The sequence below is a fragment of the Chenopodium album genome, chromosome 8 (assembly GCF_948465745.1).
Source record: "Chenopodium album chromosome 8, dcCheAlbu1.1, whole genome shotgun sequence".
Classification (NCBI taxonomy): Eukaryota; Viridiplantae; Streptophyta; class Magnoliopsida; order Caryophyllales; family Amaranthaceae; genus Chenopodium; species Chenopodium album.
The window spans coordinates 4,467,795-4,481,441 of record NC_137841.1 but is presented as its reverse complement, the minus strand read 5'-3'; the positions used below and the strand labels follow the sequence as shown (position 1 = coordinate 4,481,441).

At 33.9% G+C, this 13,647-nt stretch overlaps 2 pseudogenes; both read right to left on the bottom strand.

Annotated features, from left to right (window-relative positions):
• Positions 1 to 6,459: 6,459 nt before the first annotated feature.
• LOC145642638 (cytosolic sulfotransferase 5 pseudogene) lies at positions 6,460 to 8,046 on the bottom strand (annotated as a pseudogene).
• A 3,647-nt stretch (positions 8,047 to 11,693) lies between these two features.
• LOC145555684 (cytosolic sulfotransferase 5 pseudogene) lies at positions 11,694 to 13,082 on the bottom strand (annotated as a pseudogene).
• Positions 13,083 to 13,647: the final 565 nt, after the last annotated feature.

Below are 13,647 nucleotides of genomic sequence, written 5' to 3'. Positions count from 1 at the left end.
GAACTTCCTCTGTTTTACATTAGATGACTTATTTCATTTAAACATGTTTATCTAAACATTTTTTCTAATTTATGATATATGAAAAATAGATGTCGAAACAAATCTAACCAAACTCCAACCTTTACGGATTCACGACCTGTTCCCATCAACTTTTTTAATTAAACCATTAATAGTGTTCATGTTGTGAAGATTGGCTCCCTAACTCCTTATCTTTATTATTGTGGCTTTTCTTAATGAGTCTTTCTTTTTTTTTTTTTTTTTTTTTTTTTTTTGGAAGAGTCTCTTTAGTGTTTGAATGTTAAATTTCGAGACTATATGAAATGGCTCTGGGCAACCCGGACATGGAAGAAGAGAGTTTGGTCCACAAATAAGGCTTCGGAGCTTCCTTATTAAAACCAATTGACAATAGTAGGAGTTGCTCCTCTATCTTATAAAGTGGAACCACCTCTCCTAGATCTTTCTCTAATGTGGGACACTCACAAGTGAGATACATTGGGGTTCCAACACTCTCCCTCACATGTGAGTGTCTTTAGAATTAGAGCACACTAGAAGGTACATTATAAATCCTCTTTGGGAATGAATATCCAATAGAGGCCCCTTAACCAGTGGCTTGACAAATAACCAGTTATGAACGGCCCAACAAACCTGACCCTATGAACAAACTGTAAATATTCAGCAGTTTGATACCAGAAAATACAGGAAGAAGAAAAAGAAGAAGAAGAGCAGAGAATAGAGAGAGAGTTGAAGGAGAGAAATCTAAAGAGAGAAGGTTAGGTAGAAATCTTATTATGAGAAATTATGATCTTACAGTAAATAGAGCTCTTTTGAGAGTTTAAATAGCAAATACAAAACACGCAACATGCGTGACTAAATTCTGTTAGGCTAAAACAGAATTCTAACTAACTGTAACTAACTCAAAATATCTACAAGATATTTACAGGAAGATATTCTAACAGTTATCCTTCTATCTATTTTCGTATTTTTCTTTCATAAAAAATTTAATTTTAGTTTTTGCAACTTTGCTCAATTATTATTGATATAGTATGTTTTTGTTGAATCCTAGAAATATGTTTTATACTCTATGACGCGCCCCCTTACATGAGAGTTCTTTGGACTTGAAAAGTGGATGCGGCATGGGCCTTTAGCATACCCTATGCGAAATATTTCACTTTAAAAGATTTGTGTCATGCTAGCTCTGATACCGTGTTAAAGGACTAACCCGATCAAAAGTTTCAGCTAATGGTTGAGGCTTAAAAATATGTTTTATACTCTATCAATTACAACCAATCACGAGTGTGACGTTCATCATAAAAAAAAAAAGATTAAGTATTGCTTATAACATGCCCTTGGGCTCTCTCTACACTTAAAAACACTCGAGTTAGGAGGTTGTTTCGTGTCAGGCATGTGTGGCGAAGTACAAATTAATTTACAGATACTTATTTGTAACGATAAAGCCGATCAAAATACTCCTATGCTTTGTATATAAATATAACATATAAGATGGATAAACAATATTGTAATAATCAATTACATTTGGAGTCAAATTAAATTAAAAGAGAATAAAGCCAGCAGGTACAAAAAACAAGTAATGGTAAATAAATTAAAGAGAATCAATCAAGGCAACAATAAATACTAACAAGGTCATATCTCATATGTCTGGAACTACAGCTACAGAAAATGATCCTTGATTAACGACATCTGAATAATAAGAATTATACTATGATGAATTTGGTGTTGGTTTAGGTATAACCTTAATATCCCCCTGGAGCATCATAAGTATCATCAGCATACACATAACCAGAAGCTTCAACAAGTTTTCTATGGAAGCGCACGAAAAGTAAAGCAAGTTTTCTATGAGTACCGGGTGCTGGTATTTCGTCGGCCACTAAAGGACGGGTGGCTGAGACCGCGACAAAGGCCATGAGAAGCATTGCCATGGCTACGAACACCACCTTATTAGTAAGACACTTTGTCACTTTACTCATTTTGTTAATTTGTTGTGTATATGCTTAGTTATGTAAAGTTGAGTTGGAACAACCATACTTATAGGTACATCGGTAGATTTTTGGATGAATAATAAATTCATGGAACAACCTTATTTAATTTATCATACGAACGTGGTTTCCACACTTCGTCAAAACTCGAAAAACGAACGTGGTTTCCACACTTCCACTTTCATAATTTGGTACTCAATTCTATTTTAAGGAATACAAAATGACCAATAATGACTTTGTTATATTTTAATGTGGTAGGGTTTTAGAATTAATGAGGGTATAATTCTCATTATTTCACCTCAAAATACTTGGATAAGCTAATGAAAAACCTCTTAGTTTATTTGGTGGAATAAGCTCTTTGAAACAATTCACCACCAAAAACCTCAATTAGCAAATTTTAGTAATTAATTAGCTAAGATGTCGTGAAGGAGATTATTATTGGCGATAATGCCATAGATCCATTGGAGGGACAATGGGATTAAGATGAAATTCTAATTCACGATCAAAATAGTCCACTTTAACGATAGTAACCTTATAATATCCAAATTAGAGGTGATCATTGGGCGGGCCAGGCCGAAGCTAAAAAAAAGCCTACTTTTCGGGACGGGTCGTGTCGGGCCAAGCTTTGGGCCGGAATTTTTGTGCCCAAACCCATCCAAAATGATCGGGCTTTTCAGGCCGGCCCTAAAAAATCAACTAAAAACGCATTCCCAAACCCGCCCAAAAAAATTCAGGACAGGCCGAGCCCGACCTGATTTCGGGCCAAAAAATTTAGCCCAAAACCCTCCCATAATGATCACCTCTAATCCAAATGTATTTATATGTGTTACATTAAATAAGAGGTGATTTCCAATTAAAATGATTTTGATACTTAAAATGATTTTGAAGCAATAATATACTACCTCCGTTAACAGTTATTTGCAACGAAAGAAACTTGCGCGGACTCCTAGGCGAAAGTTTTAAAACATGATTATTAAAATATAAGGGTAGTACTTAAGTATTAATCTAATGTTTAAAAAACCACAATTAACCAAAATCAATAAACCACCAAACTCAGAACCCAGATTCACCACCACCACTGAAACCCAGAACCCACCAAAAACCACCACCACCGAAACCCAGAACCCACCGAAAACCACCACCAACAAACCTACTGAAACCACCACCACCGAATACCACCAACACCCAGAATACCACCATCAAAACCCATTGAAAACCACCAAAATCCACTAAATACCACCACTGAAAACCACCACTATAACCTATCGAAAACAAACACCAAACCCACTTAAAACAACCACCAAAACCACGAAATCCCCAATCAAACCACCCCCTTCCCCCCCACGAATTGAATTAATCCCAACCACCACCACGACGAATTGAATTAATCCCAACTACAACCATAAAACCCAACACCACCTAGACCACCCACAACACCTACGAAACCTTGAACACCACCTAGACCCCCGACACTTAGATCCACCCACGAAACCCACAAAACCTTGACCACCATATCCACGATACTCGTGCCGCACAAAACCACCTCCAATTTTAGATCTCCATGGAAGATGGGGATGATGAAGGAGGACTGAGATTTTGATGGTGGAGGAGAGAGATTTTGATGATGAAGGAGGAAAGAGAAATTTTGTTGATGAACCACGAAAGGGGAGTGAGATTTTGATGAATATGATGATGAATAAGGAGTGAGAAATGTGATGAACTAGATGAATGTTGAGAGGTTTGGTTTTTTTACAGATTTGATTTTTTTTTCTTTAGAAGATTAGATGAGTTAAGTTAGGGTTATAATAGAGTATAGTTAGTGAAATAATTAAAGGAGTAAGTAGGTTAAGTGAGGGCGGTTTGGTCATTTCAAACAAAAAAACTTACCAAAAGAGGAAAAAAATCAGTTTGTTGCACATAATATATAGCACCTGTTTTTGGCAAATGTTGCAAATAACCGTTAACGGAGGTAGTATATGGCACAACGCATGATGTCAATCCTTGATTTCGAGCTTAATATATGTGGCTGATTTCATGTGTTTTCAAGTCAAGATTATTCCAAAAGGGCTTGGATTGACTTTTGGGTTAGAATTAAATGGATTGGGCTTAGAATAAAAATAAGAAAAAGGTTGAAAAAAGATTTGGGCCTGAAACGAAATGGTTTAAGATAAAATTAGAATGGACTATCAATAAAAAATCTCAAGCAATTTTTTAATATGATACGCAACCTCAGTACCTAACTCATCACCGGGTTCGGATCAGGGAGATATAACTAAGTATCTACATGTCGCGAAACTGGGTGAACAATTATAATGTCAAATATTATTTATGTATTAGCTACGAAGTATGATTTAGTGAAATAGATTAATAGATCATTGTCTCATTGTTCATTGTAGAGGCAAAGTCAATTGAGAAATCAACATTTATAAACTTGTAAGATAAATAAATAAACTCATTGACCTTCGTGCACTACTCTGTCAAGATTTATGTAAATGTATTTCCTTACTTTGTATTGCATATTAACACAGTATATATAGTACAATCTAAAGTAACCTAAAGCCCAATTAAGACTTCATTACATAAAACACTACTACATAGATATATATAGCCCAACACCCCTCCTCTCAAATTGGAGCATGGAGATCAGAAATACCCAACTTGCGAAGAAGGTACAGAAATTTCCGCTTGCCTAAAGCCTTGGTAAAAATATCAACTAGTTGCTCACCTGTCGAAACATGACTAGGAGATATAATACCCTACTGAATAGCATCCCTAACATAATGACAATCAATCTCAATATGTTTAGTACGTTCATGGAACACGGGATTTTGAGCAATATGAAGAGCCGACTTACTGTCACATAATAAATCCATCGCACGTGGATGCGCCACGCCCAAACTCCCAAGAAGTGCTTTCAACCATTTCAACTCCGAAGCTATGTTAGCCATAGACCTATATTCGGCCTATGGGACGATTTAGATACAGTATGCTGTTTCTTGGTTTTCCAAGACACAGGAGAACAACCAAGGAACACAAGCCAACCAGTGAGAGATCGCCTAGTTAAAGGGCAACTAGCCTAATCCGAATCACACCAACCAGACAAGGTTAGTGAACCATCCGCCCGAAGTATAATACCTTGACCTGGACTCCCTTTCAAGTAGCGCACGACTAAAATGGCAGCATCCCAGTGTTCCTGCCGTGGCATTTGCATGAATTGTGCTTAGAACACACACACTGGTGATGTTCAGGAAGCAATTCGTGAAGAAAAAAAATCAAGACGGTAAGGGTTTGCTAGGCTGCTAGGGCTCCGATACCATGTCAAGATTTATATAAATGTATTTCCTTACTTTGTTTTGCATATTAACACAGTATATATAGTACAATCTAAAGTAACCTAAAGCCCAATTAAGGCTTAATTACATAACACGCTACTATATATATATATATATATAGCCCAACATACTCCTTCCTATCTTTTTCGTTCATTTTTCCCACTTTTACTTTGTTCGTCTCATAAATTAAAGTGGTAATAACAAAAATATTATATATAAACCATTAAGAAAATAAAAATCAAAGTAAAAAATCCTTATGTACATGTGATTTATTGTTGAAGTAGGAGAGCTAAACAAATTAATTCAAATAATTAATAACCAATTATTAGCACTATAAAGTATAAACAATCTAAAAAATGGAAACTTTACAATTTCACTACAAGAAAATAACCTTTTCGTAGCGATTATTTTAACCTTTAGTATCGATTGTAATTGCAACAAAAAGCTTTCCCAACGAATGGTCTCTCGATACAATATCCCCTGTTGCCTTAGCCTTTAGTAGTGGTTTTCAATATCGCTGGGGTTGGCCTCAATAATCGTTTAGTATCGATTGTAATTGCAACAAAAAGCTTTCCCAACGAATGGTCTCTCGATACAATATCCCCCGTTGCCTTAGCCTTTAGTAGTGGTTTTCAATATCACTGGGGTTGGCCTCAATAATCGATACAAAAAACTACATCCAATCGTGGTGATTATTGTAGCGATTACAATCGCTATAAATGTTCAACTCATTTTCTTCAAAAAAAAAAAAAAACATGCGTATGATCTTTACAAGATTCGAACATGCAACCTCAAACTCTTATATTAAATGTTTCACCAATAAGCTATGACATATTTTATGTATTCTTTGTCAAACAATATTTATATATCTAGTGTTGAAAAGGCTTTTCGTATCGATTTTTAGGATTTAGTGGCGATTGTAAATGATACGATTTCTCAAAATTATATAAATGTGTAAAAATAGTGTGGATATGTATTATTATGCTTTCCGTATCGATTTTATATGGGAAAACCATGACGATTGTAAAAATGGTACGACATCCTTAATTATTTCACAAACATACTTGCATATTGTAGCGAATGAGCAATCGCTACGAAATAATCGCTACGAAAAGTGATTTTTCTTGTAGTGTTTAATGAATAAATCCTTCATCCTGCTTACTAAGGGGACTCTTAACAATTGTAGGGCTCAAATAATTAGGGTCTGTTCACATTTACTAAAATGAGCTGAACTGAACTGAAATAAATCTTTTATAAGAGAGGAAAATTAGGAGCTGAACTGAACTCATTGGAACTGAACTGAAATTAAGTAAATGTGAACAGGCCCTTAGTCCAATCTCCTACCTTCCCTTTTCTAAACAAAGCTTTGTTCTCAAAAAACCCATAAAAATTACCACTCTTATTGACTTCCATTTCCTTCAAACTTTCAAGGCTACAAAGTTTGATTATATCATCTATGATACCATTGTTTTCCTCCTCTTTACAAAACGGATAACCCACGAACTCCGCCAACTTTTTCACATTGGCTTTCGGATCCTCCTTTCTCCCGTCATATTCCATGAACAACACCTTGTTTGGATTTTGTATGCTTTCCTTCCAATACCCAAGTACATGATCTTCATCGTCTTCAAAAATAGAAAGTACATGATCTTCATAAGGGCCATATGGGAATTTTCCCTCACAAAACATACTAAAATCTTCCTCTATCATATTTACCTTAAACTGGCGGTAAAAATAGAAAAAACCTAAAATCACCTTTAGCTGACGGAAAAGATGCTTAAAACTAGGGATGGCAACCGGATTATGCTAAATCCGACTCCGACCCGACAAGAAGTCGGAGGTTAAATCCGACTCCGACATCCGACTCCGACTTCAATATCCGACCTCTGACTCCGACTTCGATCCGACTGACTCTGAGTTTTTTTTTTCATTATTCAATATACTTTGAGATGGTGAGCTATTTGGGCCTTTACAACCCACACCCAATGCCACCATCACTACACAAAAATCCACTATCTATTGGAGTCGGATAATCCGTTAAAGTCGGACATTTGTCGGAGTCGGATTTCTTGTAGGATCCGACTCCGACCCTCCTCCGACTTTGAGTCGGGTTATTTTAACGGAGTCGAACTTGGATTACTTTTTTCTCAGACTCGGAGCGGCTATTTTACCTTGGATCGGGGCGAAGTTGGGTCGGATCTAGACTAGATTACCATCCCTAATTAAAACCCATATTTACCTTTAACTGACTGTAAAAATGCTTTAAGCCCATATTTACCTTAAGTTGGCGGTAAAAATGTCTTGATGAAACGAAAGTATCCAAAAGATTTCGACATACATAAATAATTTTGAAGTTGGAGATTTTCATTGATTTTGGTAGTGATGAATACGGTAAATGGGTTGGAAAGAGTACGTCGAGGCGAGGGTAATTTGGTAAGATCAGGTTGACTCCCTTGAATATTTTTATAAACTTTGGCCTCTAACTGAAGAACAAGTTCCTGGGCATTTTGATCCCGAAGTGGGTGTTGATCACTGTCCGAAAATCTCTTTCGATTTACAATAGCATAAAGGAGAGATTTTAACCAAGTGGTACTCGTTTTGGGTAAGCTAGCTAAAATGATATCGCTATCATGGGCCTCGAAATGGGTTTGCAATGAGATTGTGGGCTCAAGAATTGGGCACCAAAAGCCTTGGTAAAAGTTAATGGGAAAAATACCCATTGTAATAAATTCATTCAGAATAATTACTCCAAAAGCTCTCTTTGTATTTTTCTCAGGTTTTCAATACAGAAGTTCCTTCAAGTTGTGTTCTCGGCTCCATTTAAATGGCGTTCAATAGATTTTAATAGTCTCTTTAGTGTTTGAACTTGGTTATTCTTTTATCTATTGAATATGTTTTATACTCTATCACGCACCCTTACATGAGAGACCTTTGGGCTTGAAATGTGAATGCAAAAAGAGAGGTGAATGGGACTTGAACATGTGACTTTTGTGTCACACTAGCTCTGATACCATGTTAAGGAACCAACACAACTAAAAGTTTAAGCTGATGGTTGAGGTATAGGAATATGTTTTTTACTTTATCAATTACAACCAATCACGAGTGCAACATTTTGCACAAACAAGATTAAGTATAGTTTATGTCATGCCCTTGTGGCCGACTTTCTACACTATAAACAACACTCGAGCTAGGAGGTTGTTCGTATCAGACATGTGTATGTGATGAAGTACGGGTTGATTTATAAATATTTATTTATAACGATAAATAAATCGATTGAAATTCTCCTATGCTTTAATTGTACATCATCAAATAAAGTTAACATAATAGATTTCCTCAATAAAAAAATATATATATAAATATGAGATATAAGATGAATAAACATTAAAAATCAATTATTGGAGGCAAATGAAAAGAGAATGAATACTATATTTCTAGAATTACAGCTACATCAAATGATCCTTGATTGACGATATCTGAATAATAAGAATTATATTATGAATTTGGTGTTGGTTTAGATATAAACTTAATGTCCCCCTGGAGCAACAAAATTATCATGGAAGTGCAGGAAAAGTAAAGCAAGTTTTCTATGAGTACCGGGTGCTGGTGTTTCGTCAGCCACTAAAGGACGGGTGGCTGAGACGGCGACTAAGCCCATGAGAAGCATTGCCATGGCTACGAACACCACCTTATTAATAAGACAGCTTGTCACTTGACTCATTTTGTTAATTTGTTGTGTATATACTTGTTGTATATGTTTAGTTATGTAAACTTGCATGAGTTGGAACAACCACATTTATATATAGAAAGGTAGCTAAGGGGTTTTGTTGGAAGGATAACAAATTTATGGAACAACCATATTTATCAAACGTGGTTTCCACTTCGTCCCAAAAAAAAAAAAAAAAAAAAAAAAAAAAAATGATCGTGGTTTCCATACTTCCACTTTCATAATTTGGTACTCAACTCTATTTTAAGGCAATAATATGGCTCAACCTTTCGAACAATAAAATAAAGATGACAGCGATGAAATTATAAATAGAAAATGGATAAGAATTAAAATTTTAATTGTGTAAAGAAAACTGGAAAAACTATATTTTACCACCGCAGAGTTTTTTTTTTTTTTTTTTTTTTTTTTTTTACAAAAACCACCCCAGAGTCAAAACACCTTATTTGGATTTAACCTTTCCTTAATAGATGTTTCTATACTCTGATATCTTTTCCAATATACATTATTAAACTTATTTTTTATAAATAATTAGGCTATTGATTACCAAGGTAATTAAAGTTATATATATTGCCTAAAAAGAAAAAAGTAAATTGTAAAAAATATAAGCAAATTAATCCAATATATTAACAGCCAAGAGTGCAATCATGCACATACTCTACATTCTTGATGTCTTACAGTTTTGTCGTGGTCTGACAATCAAGAAACTTATAGAAAGATCCTTGCTAATTAGGTTATTATCCAGTTTCTAATGAAATTTGAACTATTTAGTGGCCGATTTCATTCGTTTTCAAAGTCAAGATTATTCCAATAGGGCTTGGATTAGCATTTGGGCTAGAATTAAATGGATTAGGCTTAGGATTAAAATAAGGAAAAGGTTAATAAAATGTTTGGGCCTGAAACGAATGGATCAAGATAAAAATGGACTGTGCTAAAATCTCAATCGGATACGTAGTATGACACATTATCGGGTTTGAGTTAGAGAGACACAATAGTGTTTAGTTATTTACATGACGCGACACTTGATGAAATAGTGGAAAATTAAAGTGTCAAATATTGTTGTTTATTAGTTTTATGTATTAGTTACAAAGTATTCCGTATGGTTATATAATATATATATAAATATAGGTGCTAATGATTTGTAATTAGGGGCACCTCGGAACGTTTTCTTGCTTCACTCGAATTCTAATCATCATTTAAACTTATTAACCTTGAAATTACGAATTCTAATAAGATTACATTTCATTGATCAATTTAATATACAAATCAAATAAATCCGATCTAAATTAGTATGGGTTTAAAAGTCATACCTCTTTCGTTGAGATTCCTTAATAATACATTCTAATTTAACAAATCAAACAACACCTAAGATGATTGCATGAATTTTTTTGAAGACAAAACACAGTTTTCTTAAGGATTAATTAAGCTAAAACATACTCCCTCCGTCCCAAAAAGAACGACCCATTTGGGTTGATTACGTGGGTATTAAGGAAGTTAAGTAAAAAGAAGTAAAAGTATATTAGAAAGATAAATTTACATGGGGTTTGTCAAAAAATAGAGAGAGAAAGTAATAAAATAACATGGAAAATGAAAATTTTATATGGGGAAGCTAATTTTGCACAAATAATGTTGCAAATTGGTGGTGTTTTAATGCAAATGGGTCATTCTTTTTGGGATAAAGTTTTGGCCAAATGGGTCGTTCTTTTTGAGACGGAGGGAGTATAATAGGAGTAATTAATAGCTACAGTGTATGTAGCTGGCTTAGCATTTCATGTCTATTTCTAGCCTTTGACGCCAGGTCATCTTTGAGCTAATCAAAACCCACATGGCATGATCTAACGTTTAATGCCTAATTCCTTCCATTTTTTTATACACTGTATTACTCCGTATCTCATTAGGAATCTTTAATTTGAGTAGAGAAAAACTTTAACCATGAATAATCTATGGTAAATATAAGTTAAAAATAATAATGTGGAATCATATTAAATATCTACTTTTTAATATATTTTTGGTAATGCATAATTGAAAATATTGACACTAAAAAATGTGTATTAAAATATTTACAACATTCGAGATTAAAACAAGAAATAAAGGATGTATCATGTATCATATATGTACACATCATTTTGAATGTCAAAGGGACAACATTCAAGACCAAAACAAGAAATAAAGGATGTATCATGTATCATATATGATATATGTACACATCATTTTAAATGTCAAATGTCACTACACATAATTATATGAGATACACCATACACACATATTCATTGAATGTGTAGTTTCATGAAAGTCTTCCCTCAAAAAAAATTATAATATGAAATTCTTAAAAATATTTATTTAGAAATCAATATATTGGTCAAACCTAAGTTTTAAAGACTATACAAAATCAAAAGATATTTTTTAGAAAAGAATGGAGTATGATTTACGTACAGTGTAATAGATTAATAGATCAATGTCTCATTGTTCATTAAGAAAGCAAAGCCAGTTGAGAAATCAAATTCTATATAAGATAAATAAATAAACTCATTTCAATGTCCTATCCTATTTGTTCATTCTTCTCCCTTTTACTTTTTTCATCTCATAAAAAGATTTAAATGGAAATAACGACATAAGTGATTGGAGAGAGTATTATATTACATAATACTAATATATTATTTGATAAATAAATCATTAGAAAAGATAAATTAACTTACTACCTCCGTTTCATATTATTTGTAACGTTTAGACATTTTCTACTCACATTTTATGTCAAACCGTTGCAAATTAAATAATATAAAATGGTAAAAAAAAAAAAAAAAAATTATATACATGTGTTTTATTGTTGAAATAGGAGAGCTAAACAAATTAATTCAATTAACTAATAACCAATTAGCACTATAAACAATCTATAATGGAAACTTTACAATTTAATGAATAAATCCTTCATCCTGCTTACTTAGGAGCCTCAGTAAGGGGATGATAGTGTGTAAAAGAAAAGCCAGAGTCCTTAAATTTCTCTTGGATGTTTTGATCAAAACTCTTAACTATTGAAGGGCTCAAATAATTAGTCCAATCTCCAACTTCACCTTTTCTAAACAAAGCTTTGTTCTCAAAAAAGCCATAAAAATTACCACTCTTATTTACTTCCATTTCCTTCAAACTTTCAAGGCTACAAAGTTTGATTATTTCATCTATGATACCTTTGTTTTCCTCCTCTTTCGAAAACGGGTAACCCACAAACTCCGCCAATTTCTTCACATAGGCTTTCGGATCCTCCTTTAGCCCTTCATATTCCATGAACAACACCTTGTTTGGATTTTGTATGCTTTCCTTCCAATACCCAAGTACATGATCTTCATAAGGGCCATATGGGAATTTCCCCTCACAAAACATACTAAAATCCTCCTCTATCATATTTACCTTAAACTGGCGGTAAAAATAGAAAAAACCTAAAATCACCTTTAGTTGACGGAAAAGATGCTTAAAACCCATATTTACCTTCAACTGACTGTAAAAATGCTTTAGACCCATATTTACCTTAAGTTGGCGGTAAAAATGCCATGATGAAACAAAAGTATCTAAAGGATTTCGACATACATAGATAATTTTGGAGTCGGAGATTTTCATTGATTTTGGCAGTGATAAATATGGTATATGGGTGGCAAAGAGTCGAGGCGAGGGTAATTTGGTAAGATCGGGTTGACTCCCTTTAATATTTTTATAAACTTTAGCCTCTAACTGAAGAACAAGTTCGTGGGCGTTTTGACTCCGAAGTGGATGTTGATCAATGTCCGAAAATCTCTTCCGATTTATAATAGCATAAAGGAGAGATTTTAACCAAGTGGTACCCGTTTTGGGTAAGCTAGCTAAAATGATATCGGTATCATGGGCCTCAAAATGGGTTTGCAATGAGATTGTGGGCTCAAGAAGTGGGCACCAAAAGCCTTGGTAAAGGTTAATGGGAAATATACCCATCCAATAATCAATTGGTAGGGAAAGTTGAAGTTGTTGAAACTCACTTTCAATTTCTTGAATTGTTGGCATTTTGGTTGTTGTATTTGGTTAATGGATATGATGTTGAGAAAATCTTGTTGCTATTTATGCATAATACGGAAAAAAATGACTTGTACGCCAATACATACATTAAACAAGACTACTTTGATTTGTATTAAAGAAAAATGACTTGTATGCCAATACATACATTAAAGTGATTAAACAAGAACATCTAAATCTAAATGAGTTAAATATTAAAATTTAGTTATTTTATTAGGGAATGATCTACCTATTTTTTGGGTATGACACATGGAATTGAATTAATAAAAGTTATTAACTTTTTAATTTACCAATTGGTTGTTTGTGTTGTGGTGATTGGGACTACACTTGGTAGAGAGGACTCACGTTCGATCCCCCACAACAACAATTGGGAGGGGACTGAAACATTACCACTCAAAACTGATCCACAAATCTGAATTAGCCCAAAAGGTGAACCGGGTGGAACACCAAAAAATAAAATTAACTTTCTAATTTTAATATATACACATTTAATGCATCTAATACAATTACGTATGATTATATATTATCTAATAAATTAATGTAAAATTATAGTCAAAGTTTCTAA